We start from the raw sequence: 20,180 nt of genomic DNA on the forward strand, positions 1-20,180 counted from the left end.
CTGCACACCACCCAGTGCAGCAAAGGCACACCATTTAGCCACAGTCAGTCAGCCCTCCCATTCCTGACAGGTTTCATATCTTTAAGCTTCATGTGTGTGTTTTTTATGGCATGGGGATTTTGGGACACAGCTCATCCCTCTTTAATAAATGTAGCTCATAATGGGTTTAGTGAAACTTCAGTCTCCTAGGAGTACCGCGTAGAGCAGGGTTCTAAGGAGGATGCCCACCTCTCACCAGAGGTCAACGTGTCCCCCCAACTGTGCTTTGAATGGGCATTCTCACCACCACCACCCCCGTCCAGGTGTCGCTGAGAGAAAGTCTGTGGAGAAATGGACTAGCTCAAGCAAATATCTAGTGACCAGTGCTCCCCTCCCCCAACTCTCAGTGAGCATTCAAGGAAGATTTTGCCTGGACAATTTTCCTATTCAATTCCTATCTAGTCCTGAAATTTGGAGGGTCTGGAGGGGTTTATTTTCTCCTCATCTTCGGTTCAGGTTGGGTCTCTCCAAGTCCCGTCCAGTGTCCCCTGTAACCCGTAGGCAGACCGCGTAGGCTGGGCCATGTTAACCAGTCTGCATGTTATTTGCTTCCCAGAGGGTTTCTTTGTCCTTTCTGCCACCTCCACCAGCTCCTCATTTGATGGCATTGCCCTCATGGCTGGTCTATGGCCCCCTCCTGCGTCGTTAACTCTGTGCTTGACTCCGGGGTTGATACCCCAAGACGGCGCTGGCAGTGGGGTCCCCAAGCCGCCCCAGCGCGAGTGCCCGGACGCACGCTCCGGGGTGCCAAGTGGGCCAGAGCTTTTGGGGTCTCGGAGCCTCTCGCTGCGGGGACCGAGGACTGTAGCGCTCGAAGACTGTCGTGCAGGTGGCGGCCGGGCGGGGAGGGCGGGGCGGGGCGGGGACGGACTGGGAGGGCCCGGCGCGCGTCGGGCGGTGACGGCAGCGCGAGGGGAGGCGCGAGGCCCGGCCGCGCGGAGCCATGGCGAGAGGCCGCGCTGCGGCGCCCGCGACACGATCCCCGGCCCGGTCCCTGTCCCCGGCCGCGCCCCCACCCGCCACCCCGGGGCCCACTCGGCCCCCGCCCCCGCGCGCCCCCGGCCCGTGACACGCGCGTGCAGAGCCCCGGAGCGTCCCGGATCGCCGGGCACCCGCCTACGCTGAGCCTCGCAGTCCCGGGAACGTGAGCCACTGGCGGCCGGGGCCGGGCGGACAACGAATCGGAGCAGCGACACCGGCCCCGGGACCGCGCCCGCCGTCCCCGCGCCTCCTGCGGGTAAGTAGCTCGAGCTCCCGGCCTGCGGCTGGGGAGGGGCCCCGGCTCAGCTGCTCCCCAGTGGCACCTGCAGGACGACCCAGGACACCCGGAAAGGTGCCCTAAGGCCACCCTGTCCCGCCTCGCCGCGTGTACTCCAATTCTGGGCCCGGGCAGCCTCGGAGACAGTCCGACGACCTTCAGAGAGCCCGGGGCCCGAGCGCGCGCAGCACCCACATTCCCACTCGCCGCCCGAACTTCATGTAAATAACGTCGTGCGCCTAGGGACCCCCCTTTCTATCCTTGAGAGTGAAGGAGTTCACTTTGGGTCACTTCTTTTACTTCTGTTGTACAATTCTGTGTCGTCTCCAAGGTCAGCCTCTTGAGGGTAAAAAGCAAATGTCAGGACAAACAAAATTTTCGGGTTTGTTAAGGGAAGATTTTTTTTAAGTTCCCTGGCGCTCCCCCAGCAAAGCCTCAGCCTTAGAAGCAGTTGCCTGCGCTTGCTCAGACAGACTTTTTTACTGCCCACTTTGAGCAGGAAGAATGGATGCTGAGGCCTCTGGGGTTTTTTTCTTGTTGTTTCCCGATTTGCTTCGCAAACTTTGAAACTGTGTAAGGTTGACCCTACTGTCTGTAGAGGGTAGCCAGGATACATGTTCTTTTCCTGCATGGTTTTCTAGTTTTGGGAAGGTGGAAGAAAGCCATAAGGAAACAGACTAGGCACAGGGTCCTTTCCAATTTCTAACTACCAGAACGGTCAAGAGGGAGGAGGGCAGCTTGAGCTCTGAGCAGCCTCCAGCGCCCCTGTGTATGTGTGTATGTGTTTGTGTGTGAGTGCGCGCGCGCATGGGTGCAGTGGGGCGGTCTCCCTGTTGGGGTGGAGATGACAGGTGGAGGTGGACCTGGGCGACAGACAGCTGCCTTCCCCTTTGGTCTCACACTAAAGGCTGTGACCTCTGACTCCAGCTTGCTCACAGAGAAGCCCAGGCCAAGTGGAGAAGCAGCTGCAAATCAGAGCTGGGCCCAGGGGGATGCTAAACTGACTTTCAACGCCCAGGTGGAGGCATAGCAGGTTTGCCAAGGGCTGGGTTGCTGTTGGCCGCTTGGCAAGGCACCAGGTCCATTTCCTGTTTGATGCCCCGGGGACGGTTGGGGTCTGATTTCCTGCGCAGAGCTGAGCTCCACCCTCCTGAGGTAAGGACGCTGGTCTTGGAGTGGAAAAGCTGAGATTCACAGCCTCTGCAGACTGTGTGACCTTGCCCCTAACTTAGCCAGTCTTACCTGCCTGTCCCATGTATCCTGGTCCCCCAAACTCAACTGGACCAATGGAAGGAATACAGTTAGTGGTTTTGTTCGTTAGTTTGTTTTCTATGAAAGTTTATAGATCATTGGAGGGCTCTCAGGTCTGACTGAGCTTGTAGTGTTGTAACTTTTGAAAAGTCCTGGTGGGAATAATTAAGACATATTATGGTAATGATAACTTTTATAGGTTTATAGTGTGTGTCAAGTCAGGCTTTGACAGTGACATGGCTCATGATTCACAATGAAAGGGGTTTCAAACTTTCAGTTTCCAAATGGCTGCGTCTGTTTGTCGGGGAGCCGTTGAATGAAGACTTCTTTCTCGCCAGCCTGAGGCTGCCTCTGGTCTTGCACACCCGGAGTCCTCTGCGTTGCTGGATGGTTCTGGCACGAGCCACCTGTGATCCCCGACCTTGACCTCCCGCTCCCAGGTGCAGAGCAGGCCTCCTGCTCCTCTAGGCTTGGGCACTTTATAAAGGCCTAATTGTTGAGTTACTCCAGGCATCTGATAAGACAGTGGGTGAGCGGGCAGGAGGTCACCTTTCCTACCAGGGGAGGTCCTTTTCTCCCCTTCTGTTCCATAAGGGAGGCTTGGAGGGTGAGGCACTCTTTTAAACTCACTACAGGTTGTAGACACACAATCAGACCTTTTTCGTTTTCTCTTATTACTGTGTGTATGACAATGTCCAGAGGTCAGAGGTCAACTCGGCAGAGTGGAGAGTCTTCCCTCTCACCTTCTTGAGGGCTCCCCAGATTGAGCCCTCCACACTCAGGCCTTTAAAGCACTTTTGGTCTCTGCCCTACAAGCTTGACAAACTCGAGTTCATTGCAGTGGCCGGCGTCTCCAGGCTGAGCCTATTCCCCATGTGTTTGAAAACGCAGGGACAAAGGGTGCTCTTTTTCAGAGATATTAGGAGACCGGTCTCCACTGGAAGGGCCGCAGGGATCTTCAACTTTACTTTGCAGTCTGGGGTTAAGTCTGCCGGGTGGGAGGTGCAGGGATGAATGAGTGTTCTGGCTCCGCCTCTGTCTTCTTTCTTTCTGAACAATGATCCTTGATCCAGCTTGCCCTCTTTGGGGGGGGGGTACCCAAGTGGGGTCACTTTCAGTCTTGAAAAGGTCCGTCTAAGCATGTGGTGTGGTGTACGTGAGCGCCAGCACGTTTATCTGAAGGTCTAGGCCGGACTTTGTTTTCTCTGAATGGCTGTGTGGCACCGCTGATGCTTGCTTAAGTAAGCTTGCTTACTTGGAGTGCTGAGACCAGGTGAGATGGTGCGTGGGCATCTCAGAATCCTTGTCCAGGCTTTGGGCCAGCCGGACAGCTCCCAGGCCACCTGTTCAAAAGGCCTCACCATTCTAAGAACTTTACGAGGTGCAGCCTTCTGACTGCTGGGGGCAGTGGCTTCTCAGGTGGCTGCTGGCTATAAAGAGTGTCACACTGCAAAGTGGCTTATCTTGATGCTTTTAATTCATTCCTGTGGCCGTCAAGGCTCAGGAAGTTAGCAGAGGGTCTGGGAGCTTAGCCGCGGCCTCTGATGCTTTTCTGAGTTAATGATTACTGTGATGAAGACCAGAAAATAGGATTCAGTGTTTTTGGTGGGTCTGAGGGGTGGGGAGGGTCTTGTGCAGTCCAGGCTGACAGCAGACTTGCTATGGAGCCAAGGTTAATCTTGAACTCCTAATCCCTCTGCCTCCACCTCCCAAGGGCTGGGATACAGTGTGCATATGCCAGCACACTGTGTGGATTTGTCCTGCTTGCTATTTGAGAATGTCATTATGTTGCTCTAAGCTAGTAGTCACTCCTGGACTCAAGGTGCTTCAGCCTCAGCCTCCTCGCTGCAGAGACCACAGGCCTGAGCCACTGCACCCAGCCTGGACTCTTCTTGCTTTGGTGTAAAGGTGCTTTATCCTGCCTTCCCCAACACCTGAAAGCTGTGCCCTGGAGGCTCAGGCATTTGCACACTGGTTCCCAGTTGGTGGTGCTGTTTGGGGAAGTTTACTCGGTGAGGCCTCGCAGGAGGAAATGTGTCACTAGGGGTGGGCTCTGTGTCCCACTTCATCCGGTTCCTTCCCTGTTTTGTGCTGACGGTTGAAACCGTGGCCTCTCAGGGTCCCCATCTCCCACCATGCTTGCCCTTCCCCACTCACCTCCCCATCAAGATGGATTCTTAGCCTCCTGTGTGTCAGTCTTCCTTCCTACATTGACACGGTGGTGCCAAGCAGTGGAGAGTGATGCATGCACGCTCCCAGCCTGAGAGGCCCGGAGGCGGCTCATTTCCAGGCCGTCCTCGGGCTCTAGATGCCTGGCGCATCAGGACATTCAAGAGCAGAAGAGAATTCACCAGAGGGAGTGTTGTGCCAAGCTGGAAGTGGACACTGTGAATAACTAGGGATGTCAGAGTAGCCACCACAATATAAATGACCTGGATTGCCGAGTTAGACCATGCTGCGTGTGTCCGGGGGACTGTAAACCAACCTTTCCCCGGCTCACTCTTGGCTTCTCTCTGCCTCTCTGCTTCCTCTCATCTTCTCTCTCCTTCTCCTTCTCTCTCATCTCGTCTTTCTTAAGAATCAGGGATGAGTAGATGGCCGCAATCAGTAAAGTGTGACTCGTGCTCCATCCACGCGTGGTGGCCTCAGACGATCGTTCTGGGTCATCTCGGTCATTCTGGCACTGAGGCGGAATAGATAAATGGATCCCTGGGGCTCTCTGGCCAATCAGTTCAGCTCAGTTGTTGAGCTCCACACTAGTGAGAGACCCTTGTGTCAAGACGCGAGGCAGACAGTTTCTAAGGAATGACCCTTGAGGTCATCATCTGGCCTCCACATGCACACGCATGTACCCACGTGAACACACACATATGCACATCATCCATACACTAACATTAAAAAGAGAGAGAGCCAGTTGGAGATAGCCCCAAGTGTGAGACCTGTGCGACTTGACTGTATGTTCTGAACTTTGTGCCCTCACCTTACCCACTCTTCCCGGTACCTCAGTGTCACTGTTCTCAGCCTCGATTCCTGGACTTTAGTACTAGATAACCCGATCATGTTGATTGAAATATGCCTCCATCCTCTGGCAGGTTCACGGGGACGAGCTGACGGGAATCCCACGCTCACTGTGTTGCTTCAAAGCGATTTATATCTGTAATATCACTATTAGTCAGGCTTTGGATATGGAGAGCCTGTCGACACAGGAGGAGCCACTGTGTTATAGACCCTCTCTCTGACTTTCCCGCTTGGTTGGTGGAATAAGGGAGCCCTTTTAGGCAGCTCTTTCTAAGCAAGAATATGTGTGGTGGGACCCGACAGTTGGCTCCATCGAACATTCTGGGAGAGGTCAGGGTTTTATTTAGTTTTAAAAGCTATGTGTGTATGTGTATCTCTGTGAACTTGCTCATGGATGCAGTACCTGAGGTGGTCAGAAGAGGGCGTTAGAGTCCCCCTAGAGCTGAAGTGTCTTGGCCATTTGATGTGGATGCTGGGGTCTGAGAGACCTAGTCTCCTCCTCCTCCCTCTTCCTTCTCTCTCTCTCTCTCTCTCTCTTTTTTTTTTTTTTTTGGAGATAGGGTTTCTCTGTGTAGCCCTGGCTATCTTGGAATTCACTCTGTAGACCAGGCTGGCCTCAAACTCAGAAATCCTCCTGCCTCTGCCTCCCGAGTGCTGGGATTAAAGGCGTGCACCACCACTGCCTGGCTAGACCTAGTCTTCTGTAAGAGCAACATTTGTTCTTAACTGCTGAGCCATCTCTCCAGCACCGGCTTTTAGAAAACAGTTCAGCCCATTGGCCTCGTACAGGCTCACCTCTATCCTGAAGAAATTATTTCCGGTTTGGGATGTGGCCAAAGAGAAGAAGTCTCTCTAATGCTAGATGTAGTTTGGCCTCACTTGGCTGAGGTGTTTATGTGGGGGTGTGGGAGCTGTCCCAGACTTGCTTGTCTGAAGATCTCAGGAGACTTCTCTGGGAGTAGGGACAGAGTCTTCTAAGCTGCAGGAGTGTCAGCCATCTTCCCAGGGATAAGACCAAGCTGAGAGACCACAGAGGGCTCATCTGTGCCAAGAGGCTAAGAGCTCCGCTTCATGGTGGCAGGAGGTGGTTGTGTCCTGAGGAAGAACAGCTTAAGAGGGTAGTACTTAATGGGGGGAACTTAGCCTCCTCTGTTTTCTGTGTAAATTTCGGTCCCTGTTGTAGTGGCACAGGCAGACCTCAGGAACATAGAGGGTTCATTTCTCAGAATGGGGCCGGGGTGGGGGGCATCTTGGTCATCGTTGTCCTCGATTGCCGCTGTTACCACCGCCATCACCACCACCACCATCATCACCATCACCGCAATCACCACCGCCATCACCTTCATCGTGTCAACCTGGAAACTTCTTAGATCTGCAGAATATTAGCCCTGCTAAATCTGAGCCTGCATTTTCAACATGTCTCCAGGCAGCGTGTACAGAGCCATCACCATGTGCTTAGGCAGACAGGTTCTTTTCTGAGTTGACCAGACCTTGTGGGCATTGGGCAGAGTAAGTCCCTTCCCTGCTGCATAGAGCTGGGGCTCAGTGTTCCTTGCATTCGCCCCTGCCAGGCACTGAAAGGAAAGGGCTTAGTGTTTTTTAGGAAAGATCTTTGAGTCCACTCCTCCCCCAACCCCATTTTCCTTTAATCCTGGGCAATGAACTGTAAAGTGGGAGGTGCTGAAGAGAGGAAGGACTGACTTGCTATTCTCTCTCAGCAGCCAGGAGAACAGCCCCAAGTGTAGTCAGCCGGGAACACTCCCCTCCTGCCTCTGCAGGGAGCTAAGACATCAGCAAGATAGGTATTGTTTATGTATACATAGGTATGCAGGCATATACGTATAGATACACGTATATGCGTATACCCACTCACGTATATGCACATATACACAGACATGAATATGCTTATGTATGCATGCCTATACACATATACATATGCATATGTTCACACAGACACATATACACAAAGATAGATGACTGCTGTTTTATGATCGGTCTCATGTAGCCCAGGCTGGCCTCAGACTTGTCATGTAGCTAAAGATGACTGAACTTCTGACCCTCCTGAGTGCTGAAATTATAGGAGTCCACCACCATGCCAGTTTTTAGGGCTTGGGGACCAAATCAGGCCTCCATGAGTGCTGGAGAAGCACTCTATCAAGTGAGCCCAACTCCAGCCCAGTCTTTCTGAGTTCTTAAGAATTCACCCACCAATCTGCCCGGTTCTTAGCTGGGTCTTTGACACACTCACCCATCTACTCTTGTTTTGTTGTTCAGTGGGTCTAAAGTTTTGGGTCATTCACACCGAGCAGAAGTGTCACAAGGTACAGTGGCCGAGTGGCAGCTGGGGTGTAAGATCCAAGGCCCGTGTGTGCCACCTGCTCTTGCCTGCCTTTCATGAAGCCACGGACCCCCTCAGGCCTCTGGCTCCCCAACGGTCTTGTGTATAGAGAAGAGCAAGCAGCCAATCCTTGGCTAATTATTCATGTCCTTCCCCATAGCTACACAAGTCCCTTAACGTGAGGTAACAGAAAACCTTGATTTTCCTAAGAACGATCATTTTTTATTTCACTTAAAAAATACCCATGAAATATATATTACATAAATATATCATTTTAACTGCTTTCAGCGTGTAGCATTAAATATGTCTGTGTTGTGTAGAGACCTTCACCTACATTTCCAGGACCTTCTTTATTGTCCTCAACTGAAACACTCACTACCCATTAAACATATCTCTCCATCCCAGCTCTTGATAACCCTCCACCCCAAATTCCTGTCTCTAAACTTGGCCACACCAGAAATGCCAAACAAGCCATCTTGTCCTCGGTGTCTGGCTCATTTTGCTGGTTTGTTTATTTGTGTGGTTTTGTTGCTGTTATTGTTGAAGCATGTGTCAAATTTCTTTTGTAAGGCTGAATAATATTTTTGGTTTTGTTTTTTTATTTTTTTGAGACAGAGTTTCTCTGTATAGCCCTGGCTGTCCTGGAACTCTCTCTGTAGACCAGGCTGGCCTCGAACTCAGAAATCTGCCTGCCTCTGCCTCTCGAGTGTTGGGATCAAAGGCATGTGCCACCATGCCCGGCCTGAATAATATTTTGTCCATTACTGAACACCAGGGTTTCCATCATTGGCCACTGTGGCTCACATTGCTGCGACCTTTGCTGTACAAATAATACACTGGGTCCCTACATTCATTTCTTTTGGGTGTATACCCAGAATTACAGTTGGTGGATCTAGGAGAGAAAGAATCTAAACCAGATTGAAATGACATGTGCTGTTTCATTTTGTAGTGCTGGGAACGGAAGCCACAGCTTTGCACAGGCCAACTTCTGCTTTACCGGTGAGCCACATTCTGTATACTGGGTGTGGGGGTGTCTCATGGTAAATAGGGCTAGCCTGTTAGATTGTGACTCTGAGTTGGGAATTTTGGAGGTGGCCATGATATCAAGGGTCATTCATTCTCAATGGGTCCTCTTAGTGGCCTTTCGCTACTGCTAAAACTGGGGAAGAAAATTGAGGCCGTGCTTCAACTACAGGGATGGGCAGTTGCGTGCCATCCTGTATGGATGGAATTGGTGAACTTTGTGCCAGAGGATTAAAAACGCAGGCAAACAAACAGAAACGCAAGCCCGTGACCTGTGATTCAGGGTACCCCATAGTGGTTTTAGAGCAAAGTGTGAAAGAGAACAGGAGGGGATCGTTATGTGTGACTCATGGGGTTGTATCTGTGAGCCTGGGGTGGGGACAGATGTCCTGAGATGGCTCAGGGCATATTGTGTTTTAAATGAGATGCCAAATACTGTGGATATCAGATAATTCTGCTTTATGGACATGAATGTTTTCATCTATTAGTTAAAAGAAAGGTCTTTACCTTCTTGTTAACCATTTTTCATTCATTCATTCATCCATTCATTCAGCTGAGAACTTGTGTCTTTGAACTCACAGAGATCCACTAGCCTCTGCCTCCTAAGGGCTGGCATAACAGGTGTACCATGATGACTGACATAAAAGCCTTTGGATCTAATGGTCTGGGGGAAATGTCGTGCACAGTGAGCCTTCCTTTCCCCTTTGGAGACCGGTGCTTAGAAATGTTGATCCTAGCATAAAACCCTCTCTTCTTTTTCTATGAGGGTCAAACTCAGGCAGGGCTTCATTCACACTGTGCTAGTATTTGACCATTTCATCACCCCACCCCCACTCCCACCTCCCAGACCTTACCCCATTCCACCTCTGCAGCCTCACCCCTCCCCACCTCTGCCTCTGGTCTTGTATAACAGTTTCCTCAGACATTAAAGCATTCCCTCCTGCAAGAAGGTAAACTACTCAAAATAGCTTCAGGAAGTCCCTGAAACAGACCAAATTCACTAGGTCCCTCCCTCTACGAGTAAACATTAAAAGTTGAGCTTTCCACTCAGGTTGGATAAAGTTGAGCTGCAGAGGCAACTCAGAGGCCAGACCTGAAAGAAGCAGAAACTGTCTGAGATGAGGTTTAGACCAACCCAGGCACCTGGAAAAGTTCCTTTCCAACCTGCTGGCTGAGCTGTCTGCAGGCTGTGCAGCATGCTCCAGGTTCCCAGCTTGTGAGCCGTCACCCATGCTGGGGCAGGATTGGAGATGCCACTGTCTGAATCATTTCTGCTTCTGTAAGTAACCCTTCACCCACATTCCTGAAGGTAATCTCTCACCCATATTCCTGTAAGTAACCCCAATAAACTCATGGTATTCACACTTTGGTCTGTCATGGGCTCCCTATTTGGGGTGAGTAACTGTGTGTGTTGCATCCCCCCAAGGAAAGTCTTGTCACACAACACCAGGTATTCTTTGACTGCACCTGAATGGTGTGGTAACCTCAGAGGGTGGTTAGGGAATGCAGGAGTTGGTACCCATGGTACCTACACACTGTGGGCCACCTGCCTTGGCCAGTTTGCTGTCTTCCCTGGACAGCAACAGCAGGGAGAGGCCTCAGCACCATCAAGCATTGGTGTAGGCTGTGGTTTTTGTGTCCTTGACAACTTCCCTGTTTAGGCTTTGAGGAGAAAGAGTTAACTTTGCCATAGTCCCACGACATTAGGAAAATCCCTCTGGACCCGATGCTTGGATGCTTGGATGCTTGGATACAGGCATTCCAGAGATCGCTTGTGGGAAACCTACTGTTTGTTGTTGTGTATTTAAGGAAACAGCTTGGCTATTTGAGAAAACAAGCAGGATGTTTTTGTGATTGCAAAGCCAATGAAGGTCCCAGACACACACTGGGAAAACAGAAAAAAATACGAGATGTCAGCGTTTGCCATGGATGTGTCTGTGCCGTATATGAGTTGGGGGAGTTGTTTGTATTTTAAAAAGTGATTAAGCTGTGCATAATGGCTGTGCTGGTTAGTGCCCTCAGCTTGCCTAGGGCACCTCGGAAGAGGGAACCTCAACTGAGGAATTGCCTCCATCAGGTTGGTCTGTGGGAAGTCTGTGGGGCATTTTCTTGACCAGTGACTGATGTGGGAGTGCCCAGATGGCTGTTAGCAGTGCTGCCTTTGGGCAGGTCCTGGGTGTTATAAGAAAACAGGCTGAGTACGCCATAGAGAGCAAGCTAGCAAGTACTGTCCTTCCGTGGCCTCTGCTTCAGTTCCTGCCCCAGGTTCCTGCCCAGCTTCCCTCAATGATGAACTGCGACCTGGGAGTGTGAGATGAATATGCCTCTCCTCCCTACTTTGCTTTTGTTCATGGTTTCTCTCATAACGGCAGAGAGCAGGAGGATTGACTCAAATTTGAGGCTAGCCTGAGCTACATAGCAAGTAAGACCTTTAAAAACCAAAAGTGAATAAATACATCTACAAATTGAAGGATAGGTGGGAATGCTTAGATACTGAATGGTAGGTCCCTGGGGGAACTTGTAGCCGTGATGCGCATGTGGAGGTCAGAAGACAGCCTTGGGCATTGGTCTTCACCTGTCACCTTATTTGGGACAAGGTCTCTCTTTTGTTGTTTGCTACTGTGTACCCCGGCTAGCTGGTCAGGGAGCTCCCTGAGAGAGCACAGGGCTCGGTGTCATGTAGGCCTTGGGATTTGAACTCTGTTCTTCAGGCTGTCATAGTCAGTGCTTTACACACGGGAGTCTCCCCCTCCCCTGCCCCCGCTCAGCTCACCCAGTGGGATTGGACAGGAAGAAATGATGCACATTTAAAAGGGACAAGAATTGCATTTGCAGCCAGGTGGTGGTGGCTCACGCCTTTAATCCCAGCTCTTGGGAGGCAGAGGCAGGTGGATTTCTGAGTTCGAGGTCAGCCTGGTCTACAAAGTGAGTTCCAGGACAGCCAGGACTACACAGAGAAACCCTGTCTCGAAAAAGACCAAAAAAAAAAAAAAAAGAACTTTATAAATATCCCTCGGAGTTTGGTTATTTTTCTACATGTCAAATTCTGTTTGGCCGAGGACAACAGACAGCATGGCAGACAGTGTCCCTCAGAAGCAAATGTGAGAACTACCCACCTGGTCACCCCCAGGAACCCCAAGAATCCCCACTTGGTCCCTAGGGCAGAAAAGGGTTGAATCTGCCAGATTTTCTAAAAAGAAGCCTCATGGCAGAGTGGGGAGTCTGACTTTGCTGTGGTAAAAGGATCTGGAGTCAGTGTGAGTGTCTAGGGCCCCCTCGGTCTCCATGGCGCCTGAGACCTGCTAAGAAAGCTTTTTCTCAGACTGAGGGGAGGTGACTTCTGTTTGCATGGTAGGTCCTGTCTGAGTGGAAAGAAGCTGGCAAGTTTGGGTGATGTGTAGGGGAAAAGGGAAGGCTGGGGGGTGGAGGAGGGCCTAGAGGGTGGGGGAGGGGCAGGGTCAAGGCTGAGCCTGTGTGAAGGTAAGCCATCACAGTTGGCCCTGGGGGCATCCTGATGGGAGTGCTCCCAAATGGGGCGGGCATGATGTGATGTGCTCCTCAGATCTCCAGGCTGACATGTTTGGGACAGTGAAGTCTTCAGGTCAATGTTGGCAACAGGTAAGGGTTTGGGGCCCATCTGGGGAGAGATGTCTTTGGTAGAAGGAATCCAGCATGGTTGCAAAAGAGGTCATGAAAGGGAGGGGAGCTGGGGAAGGAGCCTTTTCATGGTGACTGTGATGGGGTCTGTGGGAGGCCAAGGGTGTGTTTGTACACAGGTGTGCAAGGATGTGTTTGTACACAGTAGGTGTGCAGAAATTTGCTCTCATGCCACCTGGTTTCCTGTACTTCAGCAGAGACATTAAGCTTTGGAGACACTATGTAGTTATTGATTTTTGTGGAGGACTTTTGTTCAAATGCTTAAGGAAGTCTTTATATTGTGTGTGTGTGTGTGTGTACATGTATGTACATGTGTACGCCTGTGTGTAGTTCAGCTTGGCAAAGGAAGTTTTCTCTTTCCTCCATGTGGGACCAGGGGATGGAGTCCGGTCATCAGGATTGGCAGTCAGAGCTGAAACACCTAGCCACCTCTATTTGTTATTATTTTCTGTTTGTTCCTGAGTGAGGATCTCATATGTCCTAGTCTGGCCTCAAATGCATTATGTAGTAGTCAAGGGTGACCTTAAATTTCTGGTCCTCCTGCCTCCACCTCTGAAGTTCTGGAGTTACAGGCCGTCCCCACCACACCCAGTTTATGTGGTGCTCAGAATCAAGTCCAGGACACCCTACAAGCTAGCCATGGCTCCGTGCGTGCTAGCCAGACAAACAGCCATGTAGACACCTTATACCAGCACGCAGCACCTGAGCACTGGTACTGCTGGTGACCCTCTGCAGGCTCCCTTTAGGACATCATCCATACTTGTCTGGTGCCTAGAGCGAGTGAGCCTGCATTAGGGACATTTCCATCCTTTTCTGTGACATGGGGGTGGAGAGCTTGACTGTTAGAGCTGTGAATTGTGTTAAATCAGAGCCAATCAGAAGCTGCTTCAGTTAGCAAAGATTCCTCGGCAGCCGGCAGCCGGGTGAGACATTTGACAGTGCCGAGTGCTAAAGGTATAGTGCTGAAGGTGTGTCGATCACCCCACAGAAAGAGCAGCTGGGGTGGGCGCGGTGGCACAGGCACTCTGGAGACGGAGTCTGGAGTCTGTCAGATTGGACTACACGACCTGGGCTACACATGAGACCCCATCTTTAAAGAAGAACAATAAAACCTGAACATCACCTGGTACCCAGAGGCAGGCTGGGCTTACGCATCTCCTCAGTGGGTGCTTTGGTACCTATTCCATAGCAGCTTCAGTCATGAGACCCCCCTCCCCAAACTGAAACCCCACAAGCCACACAATGGAGTATTACTCAGCCAGGAGAAAGAATGAGGCATGAATGCATTCAACAAACACCTGAACGTTGCAGACAGAATGTTGAGCAAAAGAGGCCGATGCACAAGGCCATTCTGGAGGATTGCAGAATAATTTTTTTTTTTTTCACACCACCGGAGGCCAGAGATGTGGATGTGTCCTGCAAAGTAGTACACAAAGGGGCACTGCCAGTGTGAGACATAATTAAAACCTGTGAAGGAGTTCTAGTTAATTTGTCTGTTCTCAGGTGAGAACTCATCAGGCTGTAAAATGAAGTAAATGGGACCGGCAGGATGGCTCAGGAAGTGAAGGTGCTTGTGGCCAAGTCTGAGGACCTGAGTTCTATCCCTGGCACCCACAGGTGGAAGGAGAGAGCCAACTCCTGAAATTGTCCTGTAACCTCCATATATGTGTCATGGCTGACACACGCACGCACACATAGCACACAGTCACACACACTTTGTCAGGTGGTCCTTAAGGTGACTGACTGTTATCCAGTCTTCAGGGTGGGTAATGGAACTTGAGTGTTTTGTTTTTTTTTTTTTCGTTTCCTAAGGGTGTTTTGTTCTTCTGACTTGGGCACTTGCCTGGAGGTCCAGAATTTAAAGGAAAGTGAAAAAAAAAATCTCAGGAATTACGATCAGTCTTTTTTTCTTTTGAGTCAGGAATTGAACTCAATGCCTCAAGCCCACCATAAGCATGCAGTTGACCACTGAGCCAGATCCTCAGCTCAGTATAAGTGGTTATTTTTAATGTAGTACTTTAAAGACTCCAAATGATGGTGGGGGCAGGGGTGGAGGGGCATGAGAGGCAAAATAAGAAAAGATTAATTCAAGACAGGATCAGCACTGTTGGTTTTCCTCTTGGCTCAGTTTCCAGTATAGCTCAGTAGGAACTGAGGATGGAGCCAGGAAGAGTCTGTAAGGCATGAGAAAGAGCAGCTCGCCCTGGATATGTGACCTACAAAGTGCAAAAGGACAAAGATGAAAATAGCCATGTTCCAGGTTCAGGCCCGCGGTGTCCTGTGAGGGAAGTCGCCTGTGTTGGGTCTGGCAGCAGGTTCTGTTCAGGGTGCTGAATATTCCACAAAAGGAGACAAAGTATGATATTCCTTAAAGTAATTAAACAAAGGTTTGTCAGTTTAAAGGCTCCCACCCAGGACATCACAAGTGTTAGGCACGCGTTCCTCAGCCCAGCCTCTCCCCAAGCCTGCAATGATTGTCTTGCTGATGTTCCATTTGTTTGTCAGCTTTAACCCGTGGGCTGCCCTGGCATTATAAATCAAAAATATGAGCTTGTCAAGACTTGTGCAACTCATGTATGTCTTAAACGAAGACGGCAGCACCACCAGGTCTTGGTGTAGAGCGCTGTTTGATGGTTAATCATTACCCACCTTTCAGCTAGCTGTGTAATTGCTATGGGTATAATTACCTGGTAGACAGGGGTGGAATTTGGTAATTTGTTAACCTCAAGACTGCATGCGTGCTATTGTGTGTTACTGAGTGTGGTTTTGCAAAAGGGCCCTTTGTCTTTCTCTAGTGAGTGAGAGATGCCCATCTGGCAGTCTGGATCTGTTGCCCAGAGTCAGCGGCCTCTTCGGTTGCCATAGAGACAACCTCAGCACCACTAGGCATCCCCTCCTATGGATTCCTGCTAGGGTTCCCGATCCTGTGCCTGGGTGTGGTTTCTGAAAATGCTGGAAGGTCTTTCAAAGTGCAGGGTTGTGGGGTCAGTTTTCAGAGCAGATACCAGTCAGGGTGAAACCTCCCTGGCTTGTACCCTCATTGGTCTGTTCACCGCCCTGCCCCCTTCCCAGGTCTGGAGGGCTTACACTCTAGCAGTGTTCCTGGTCTATGGGAAATGAGCTCTGGGCTGGCCAGACCCAGTCACAGGGGCTCCTGGAGGGGCTGTTCATTATGCCACAGGACTTTCTAGCCTTTCCTAATCAGTTAGGAATTGCGTCCTTCCCTCTGTCCTTTCTTTGTTCTTTAAGTTGTGTGTGCATACTCTTGAGTGTGTGTGTGTGTCTGTGTCTGTGTGTCGCAGTTAGGGGCTCTGATGTCTAGGCAGATTAACTTTAACTGGCAGAAAAAAACAAGCCTGTATCAATGTCTTTCTCAGTCTCTCTACCTCATTCATTTATTCATTCATTCATTCACTCACTCATGTGCACGTGTGCTCATCACGGGGGGGGGGGGGAGCCCTTGCCTTTTATCATGTGGGTCCCAGGAATCAAACTCAGGTCATCAGGCTGGGCAAATGCCTTTACTGGCTGAGCTATCTCAAGGGGTTTCTGCTCTATTTTTTGAGACAGGGTCTTTCATTAGACCTGGGATATCCTGTTGTGCTTTATAAAAGGAAAAGAAGGCAGGGATATGTTTGGTGGAGTCATAATGTGGGGGAAGGGGGTACCTTTGAGGGCCCATGCTGAGGCATTCCTTTCTCACTCCTCCCCCCAGTCCACCTCCCACCCCCACTCCTGTCCCAAGGTACCATCCATACTACCGCATAGTTTATGTAGGGCATGGGGGGGGTGTTTGATGGGGTAGTAAAGACAGAGAAAGCGGGGGTGGGGGGCGAGTAGAGGCCGACCATGAGCGCGTGGAGAGAGGGGGAAGGGAATGGGGTGGGAGGGAGAAGAGCAAGAGGAGAAGAGAGCAAGAGAGCAAGGAGGGGGGCAAGCAAGCAACCCCTTTTATAGTGAGTCAGGCCCACCAAGCTGTTGCCAGGCAACTGTGGGGCGGAGCCTAGACAAAATGCCAACACTGTCCCTGTGGTGCTGGGACTCAGACTCAGGTCATCGTGTTTGTGAAGCACTATACTAGCTGAGCACTCTCCAGTCTCAGCACTTTCATCGTTACTTGTAGACATGCACACAACTATTTGGATATACCATGTGGCTGTTACTTTGAGAAGTTGGCTATTTCAAGGAATTGATCCATTCGCCAGCATAGCGTAACCCTCTTGATGGCGTCGAGCCCTGAAGCGATGGGCCCACCTTTCTCCCCATATTTGCCTTTCATGCTAAGGTCGTGTCTTTTCAGGGGAATTGTTGGGTCTGAGCATCCCAGCTCAGGAAAGCGGCAGGAGTGGCTTCTGGAAGGAAGAATGAAGGCCCCGAGGGAAATAAAGACTAAGTGTGGGGGAGGGCTGGACTTTCCCACCTCCCTGGAGGAGGAGCGGCAGAGGAAGGAGGCAGACGTGGTCACGTGGGGGTGAGCTCATTAGTCCTGGGACACCAGCTGTGCTATTCTTAGGGCGGTTTCCAGTCGTGGACAGATGTTCTTAGGCGCGGTTCCAGCCGAGCTCACTTCCCGAATATGGTATAATACAGGGCGTGGAAAAGTCAGGGTTCACACTGGTAGATAGTTTGCCCAGGAAACAGCGCCTTTTTTTTTTTAAAAACCACAGAGTTTTCCCTTTTCCGTCTTTTTATTTTTCCTGTCTTTCTCTCCGTTACTCCTCTCTGTTTTCTCTTCCCTGTCCTTCTCCACCTCTCCCTCTCTCTCCACCCTGTTTTCCAAGTTCTCTTACTGTCTGTCCTTCTTCCCCATCCCTCCCACTTCTGTGTGAAACTTGGTTGCTGCGGGACACAAAGCCTGTCCGCCCTGATCAACTGTGAACCTCAGCCTTGCTTAGATAGTGTCAGGTGTGCTGGGAGGTCTGGGGGTCACCCTGGGCGAGAGCTGTTAAGTTACAGGAGCCTGGTTTGAATTGCAGGTTGGTATCTTCCTGTCCTCAGAGTGTGGCAGGCTGAGAAGTGAGCCTGGGGCAGAGGGGACAAGCCTGTGTGACATTAGCCAGCTGGTCATCTTTTCTGCTGCTGTCCTGGGTCCCATCACAGCCTCCACAGGACAGAGTCGCCGTTACACTGTTCTCACTGTCTGAGGCTTTGAGGCGACATATCCCGGGCGTGGCCTCTCGGTGGACGCTCCCTAACGTTTATTTCAAAGTGCAGGAGTCTTGATCGGTTTAAGTTTGTAACCTTGGCAGAACTTCCTGGTTATACGCACAACCTAAGGAAGCGGTCTGTGTACAGATGAGGGGCGTTTCTGACTAATTGTGGTCACAGCCGTCTGAAGACAGTTTTAACGGAGAATTTCAAAGACAAGTCAGTATATCTGCTTAGAAAAATACTTAGGGATTTAAAATTATTGTTGAATCGTTAAAATAAAAATCAAAGATTGGGGGCTGGGGGAAGCCCCAGACCTGACTGTGTGGTGAGATGAACAAATACTGAGCCCAGCAGCTGAATTCTGTGGTCTACTCCTTATAGAATATAAGGCTTCTGCCTGAAGTTGCTACTCCTCTTCTTAACATCCGTGAGCTGGACCAGAGAAATGGCTCAACAGTTTAGAGCACTGGCTGCTCCCCCATAGGACCTACAACACGTCACACACACGCATACCACCCACACTCACACATATAGTACATGCATATCACATATACATACCACACATATATACACATTACACACACACTCATACCACATACATTCACACACAGATCCCACACATACACATCATACACACACACACACACTAATATACATTCCACACACATTGCCCACACATCACATATACACACCACACACATCACATACATACGTGGGTGCACACACATGTGCGTTGGAACTAGGGGATTCCTGGCAGAATGGAGAGGGGTCCAGGCTGGTGTAAAGTGGTTTAACTGTGAGTTGCTGAGTGTCAAGGACAGAGCTACTTCAGCATCTAGGGAGAAGAGAGTAGTGGGCAGGTGACACAGGTGTCTCTGGGAAGGGTAGGAGTAAGGAGAGACTGAATAATGGAAGTGGAACTGTGCAGGGAGAGGTTCCCAGAGCCAGCAAATAGTAAGTGGCAGGACTAGGCAAGGTCACTGTGGCTGGCTGAGCCCTGGAGTCCCTAGGGAGGTGATATGGAGGCAGAGGGACCTGGTGGTGGTCAGGGCAAATAGACACCCACATCCTGCTTCGACTTACCTGGTGAGGAACTTAGATTATGATCAGAGTATGATAGGAAGTTGCTCAGGGGAGCACCATGGTCCTGTTGCTATGGAGAGCCAGGGGAGTGAGGCAGAACAGGCTCCAGGAGGAGGACTTCAGAGGGAGGGTCGTACTGCAGGCTGTGGGGACTCAGGGCATCTGGCTGTGGACACCGAGAGTCTAATGTGAGGACCGGATCCATGTACCTTCTTAATGGAGTTTGTGATGTCAGAGCGTGTTTACCTTTAGTGGCGATGGTGGTTTGACTGTAGGTGTTCTGTGTAATTGCTAATCAGGCATTTAGCAAAGAAGGCTTAGTGGCAGATGCATCTAAGAAGCATATGGTGTCTTTATCCCAGGGTAGACTTGGAACACAAGGACGTTGAGAGCCACATTTCTATTTTGTAGCTAAGCAATTACTTTTCTCACTGGATGTGATAGTTCCACTAGGGGATCCCAGCAGTATCCTGGAGGCCAAGGCAGGAAGATTTTGAGGGCAGCCTGGGTCATAAAGAGGGTTCTAGTCTAGCCCAGGTCACACGACAGCCAGATTATTCTGGCTTTCTCTAATTATCAGTTTGAAGAGCCATCTGGGAGAAAGCCTTGTAGAGGGATTACCACTCTCAGATTGGCCTGTGGTGGTGCCATGTGAATTATCAATTGATGCTAGAGGGCCCAGCCCACAGTGGGCTGGTTGGTAGTCCTGGATTGTGCAAGACTAGCTGAGCATGAGCCAGAGAGCAGGCCAGCTAACAGCGTCCCTCCATGGCCTCTGCTTGAATTCCTGCCTTATCTTTTCTCAGCAATGGACTGGGACCTGGAAGTATAAGCCAAGTAAGCTCTTTTCTCTCCCAAGATGCTTTTGGTCATGATATTTTATCACAGCAGTGGAATGAAACTAGAACACAAACATACAAAAAATGTTTTCTTGAAGGAAGAAGAAAAAAACGTTAGACTTCCTCCTTCCTTGATGATCACAAGGCTACTGCTGACCAAATCACTGAGGAAAAGGGCATACTGCTGCCAAGGGCATTAGCATGACAGCTGGTGTCAGCCAACCTCACTGACTGTCTCCTGAGTCAAAGCTTTCCAGAGATTCTCAGTGGCTTGCTCAGTGATGGTTTCTCATGAGTGCTGTATCTGTGCCTAGAATGGATACAGTGTCTCATCTGAGCCTCGCCCTGGGGGCTGGGGATGTGACCTGTCTTAGTGTGCCTGCTTAGCATGCAGCCCTGAGTTTGATCCCCAGCCACCACACAAACTGGGTGTGGTGGTACAAGCCTGTAACCCTGGCACTCAGGAAGTGGAGGCAGGAGGATTTTTCAGTTCAAGGTCATTCTTTTTTGTTTTTTGTTTTTT

At 50.5% G+C, this 20,180-nt stretch overlaps 1 protein-coding gene across 1 annotated transcript in view; it reads left to right on the forward strand.

The window, feature by feature from the left end:
- The first annotated feature begins 954 nt into the window (after nt 1–954).
- The window catches only part of Trak1 (trafficking kinesin protein 1), a 166,164-nt gene continuing 146,938 nt past the window's right edge, over nt 955–20,180 (forward strand). Inside the window, exon 1 of the mRNA XM_029481567.1 lies at nt 955–1,276. The gene's annotated coding sequence lies outside the window, so the exon portion shown is untranslated. The remainder of the gene's footprint in view (nt 1,277–20,180) is intronic.

Source organism: Mus caroli, chromosome 9 (genome assembly GCF_900094665.2).
Source record: "Mus caroli chromosome 9, CAROLI_EIJ_v1.1, whole genome shotgun sequence".
Classification (NCBI taxonomy): Eukaryota; Metazoa; Chordata; class Mammalia; order Rodentia; family Muridae; genus Mus; species Mus caroli.